Below are 4,720 nucleotides of genomic sequence, written 5' to 3'. Positions count from 1 at the left end.
CCCTGAGCGGCTGGGCAGCTGCCATCTGAGGCTTGCCTGCACCTCGGGTCAGCCCTGGGCGGCTGGTGGGCTGAGGGGACTGGGCACTGCCATCTTATGGCTGTGGGTGCCGCCATCTTTGAGGGCGTGGCAATCAATTAGCATATTCCCTCCTTATTGGCTGTGGGTGCCGCCATCTTTGTGAGGGCATGACGGTCTATTAGCATATTCCCTCTTTATTAGATAGGATAGATAATGGTCTGCTTCAGTTTTATACATTTTTCTTTTTACCATTTTAGTTAACTTTTACATTATTTAAAATGTTTTTTAAATAGTTAAAACACAAATTTAAATATCAATATGTGGCCCCACTGGTGTAGCTCAGTGGTTGAGCATCAACCCATACACTCGGAAGTCACGGTTCCATTTTGGGTTTCAGGCTCAGTCCCCAGCAGGGGATGTGCAGGAGGCAGGCAATCAATATTGATGTTTCTCTCTCACCGATGTTTCTATCTCTCTCTCCTTCTCCTTTCCTTTCTCTGAAATCAATAAGAACATACTTTTTTTTAAAGAGAGATTTGATGAGCTCTTGGGAGACCTAGGCCTCTTCCCAGGCTGGCACTCACCAAGGAGAAGACCTTGAGCATGAAGGTCCTGAAGCCCAATGGTGAAAAGCCAGACCAGTTCTAGTCCAGGCTCTCCTAGAGCTAGAGATGAACTCGGACCTGAAGGCCCAGGTACAGGAGCTGAATATAACAGCATCCAAGGAAGTTGAAGTGGGTGGCAGTTGGAAAGCTATTATAATCTTTATTCTTGTTCCTCAACTGAAATCTTTCCAGAAAATCCAAGTCTGGCTTATGGGCAAGTTGGAGAAAAAGTTCAGTGGGAAGTAAGTTGTCATTATCGCTCCAAGGAGAATGCTGCCTAAGCCAACTCAGAAAAGCTGTGCAAAGAATAAGCAAAAGCGTCCCAGAAGCCTCATTCTGACATGCGTGGTGTGATCTGGAGGACTTGGTTTTCCCAGGTGAAATTGTGGGCAAGAGAGTCCGAGGGAAACCCAACGGCAGCCAGCTCATAAAGGTTCGTTCACACAGCAGGACAACGTGGAGCACAAGGCTGAAACTTTCCTGGTATCTATAAGAGGCTCACGGGCAAGGATGTTCATTTTGAATTCTGAGTTTCAGTTGTAAATAAAATGACTAAATAGAATATCATTCACAAAATAAAACATTGCTAAGGGAGTAAATCTTAAACGTTCTCATTATAAGAAAAAGAATTTGTAACTGTGGTGCTAAATGATAACTAGACTTATTATGGTGATCTTGTCAATATTTATCCTATATAATAAAAGCCTAATAGGCAAATCGACCAAACGGTGGAATGACCAGTCGCTATGACATGCACTGACCATCAGGGGGCAGACGCTCAATGCAGGAGCTGCCCCCTGGCGGTCAGTGTGCTCCCACAGGGGGAGCGCTGCTCAGCCAGAAGCCAGGCTCACAGCTGGCGAGCGCATGGGTGGTGGTGTGGCAAAGCTAAGGATATCATGCTGAGGGACCCCCACCCCCCTCCCCGCCCCGAGTGCATGAATTTCATGCATCGGGCCTCTAGTATATATATAATCATGTTGTACACCTCAAGCTAATATGATATTATATATCAATTTTATCTCAGTTTTTAAAAAGAGAAGAATCAAAGAAACACTAATTTATTCATGGCACCTTCTGCCAAAATTCCTAGTTTGAAGATATGATTGTACCAATTAACTTAGACAAGTTACTTACCTTCTCTATGCCTTAATTTCTTTATTCGTAAAATGGTCTAGTAATTGTGCCTATTTCATAGGATTCTTGCAAGGATGAAATGAGTTAATAAATGTGAAGGGCTATTAATTACATCTGGACTATAGTACTCACTAAATAAATGTTGGATATTATTAATACACTAGAGGCCCAATGCACGAAAATTCGTGCAAGAGTAGGCCTTCCTTCCCCTGCAGCTGCTGGCACCAGCTTCCCTCTGGCACCTGGGACCCGGGCTTCCCTCTCAGCCTTGGCTTCATCCAGAAGGTCATCCAGAAGGACGTCCAGTCTAATTAGCATATTACACTTTTATTATTATAGATTTTCAAATATAACAGCTAGAACAGCAAAGGATCCCCAGATTAGGAGTCAGGAGACCTGGGTTCTAAATCCAGGTCTGGAATTAACTCACTGTATGACCTTAAGCAACTCATTTCACCTCTCTTTGGCTTAATTTCCTCTTGTATAAAGTGAGATGGCTGGACTACAATTTCCCTAAGTCCTTTCTAATTGTCTGATTTCAGTTGCATCACGTTCTTAATTCTGCATTAAAGGGAAGTCAAAACGATCATACATTAAGTGGGAATCAAGTGTTTCGTTCCATGAGCATTTACCAAGGCAGTGTGCCAAGGTAAATGAAAGACACGTTCCGCCCTCGGGGAATTCACAAGGCAGTAGACAGACTGAGTAGCTCTGGACCTGGGGTTTGTCACAAAAGAATAAAAATTGGGAGCTTATTCTGTGGGCTGGAGAAGCTATACCATAAGTTCTGCTTCTAATTTACTTATAATGTATACTGAACCTACATTATAGACAAGTAACCTACGTTTACTCTGGCCGGAGGCAGGGATGGGCATGTAAAGCCAATGTACAATTATAGCAGATTCAGCACCCAATTCCTAAGTAGGCAGAGGAGGGATCAAGGGGGACTGTTAGCTTGTTTGGGGGAGGGTGAAACAGTCACCCTGCCCTTGGTACTCAGCTCCCACATTGAGAGCTTTCTTCTGTTAGAGCATTAAACTCCTATTAAAATGCCACTGACCCTGAGAAAAGCAGCACTCATTTATGTCTTAGTATGAATGGGTTCAATCAGCTCTTTCTCAAAAAAAAAAAAAAAAAAGGAAGAGAAGAAAGCATGAGGACAGAATTCCCTCTAATGAGATGGAAAACCAAAGGCAGGTGGATAACTGCAAAAGTGCTCTAATCTTGTCCTAGTCGTACCTCATTGAAATACTAGTTAATTGCATTATGTAACTACAACTATGAATAAGCAGATTGAGGAACCAGCACAGGGACCCACTGTAGTTTGGCAAATACCAAGGGGAGGCGGTGCACGTGGAAACACTGGAGAACGGCCCACCAACAGGAGCGTCCAGCCGGCCACGACGCCAGGCAGCACGTGGATTGGTCAGGAGCTTCAATCCTACTGCACGATTTTGCTTAGGGTTGGGTCCACCTGTCTGTCGTGGCCAAACTCTACCTCTGCTGATTCAGAATCCAACATAACACAACACCCCGGGAAGCCAACCTCCTCATACTGCTGAGCCATATGCTATGGCAAGTACGTTTCCTGGGTGCTACACGCTAGGTACAGTCCGGTGCTTTATGTGCTTATTATCTTCCCTGGTCCTCAGCACACCACCGTGATGGCATCATTATTCCCTTCTACAACTGAGGAAACTGAGGCACAGACAGGCTAAGTGATTTCCCCAAAGACAGAACAGCTATGAGAAGGTGGGACCAGGATTCAAACCCAGGTCCATCACCTCCAAAGCCCACGCTCCTTTTTGCTGTTGTGGTGACTAGTGTATGTGTTACTACGGAATATTACCGACATCTATGCACCACTCACTAATGAAAACTTGGTGGAGCACTAAATGTCACCCCCGTGCTGTGCGTGAGGAATGTGGACAGGAACGCAGCCCCATTACTGAGGAAATGTGAATCCGGTAAAGGATGAAGCCGAGTCAGAGCCCCGGGCTTCACATGCCTGCTCTACTTGAAACTGGTGTGTGGAAACCTCAGGGAAGTGAGTTCGTGTCCTTCAGGTTCAGTTTTCCTGCAGGTAAAATAGGATCAGAGTGCCTCTCGCATAGGGTGTTGGCAGAATGATGAGACAAACATATTAGTCGTTAGCATAGCGCCTGGGAGACAGTGAGCACACAATAAACATTAGCCAATAGGAACACCGGCCCTGATGCTGTGAGCAGGCAGGACTCACCGGAGGTAATCGCAGGGCTCGACTGCTCTTAAAAATGTAAGCGGCCCGGCCAGCGTGGCTCAGTGGTAGAGCGTCGTCCTATGAAGCAAGAGATCAGGGTTTGATTCCTGCTCAGGGCACATGGCCGGGTGTGGGCTCGATCCCCAATGTGGGGCGTGCAGGAGGCAGCGGTCAGTGATTCCCTCTCATCATTGATGTTTCTGTCTCTCGCTCCATCTCTCTTCCTCTCCGATATCAATTTAAAAAAAAAAAATTTTTAACGTAAGCAGAGGGGAAGTACTCCCACTGGCCCCGGCCAAAATCTCGGACAGCATCACATTTCTGAAGATTCCTAGGCCATGAAAAGAGCCAAGTCACGTTAAGTCGGGAAAACTGTCTTAATTCAGAAGCCGGAATGTCCAGTCCCGTGGAAGAAGCACAGCTGCCAGCCTGGCTCAGTGTGAAATGGTTTCTGGCGAGGGCTTTGCGGAAGGCTGACGGCGGTTAGTGAGCAGGACAGGCCTCGCCCATCGGTCTCTCTCCCCGGCAGAGCCTCCCAGCCCTCGGCGTTTCTCCTGTCCCCTGGCTTGTCACCAGGTTTCACCCTGCCGGAGGCAAAGAGGGATGGGAAGAAGGTAGAGGGGCAGAAAGTCATTCTGATTTGGACTAATTCTCTTTGGGGCCAGTTTCTTGCATTTGAGGCCTTCTTTGCTTTGGGGTGTTTGCAGATGACTCTTTC

General features: G+C 46.4%; 1 pseudogene; it reads left to right on the top strand.

Moving 5' to 3' along the window:
• The first annotated feature begins 624 nt into the window (after positions 1 to 624).
• LOC103298008 (40S ribosomal protein S7-like) lies at positions 625 to 1,156 on the top strand (annotated as a pseudogene).
• Positions 1,157 to 4,720: the final 3,564 nt, after the last annotated feature.

This window comes from Eptesicus fuscus, chromosome 9 (genome assembly GCF_027574615.1).
Source record: "Eptesicus fuscus isolate TK198812 chromosome 9, DD_ASM_mEF_20220401, whole genome shotgun sequence".
Lineage (NCBI taxonomy): Eukaryota > Metazoa > Chordata > Mammalia > Chiroptera > Vespertilionidae > Eptesicus > Eptesicus fuscus.
The sequence above is the reverse complement of the archived record's forward strand: the minus strand, read 5'-3'. Positions and strand labels throughout refer to the sequence as shown.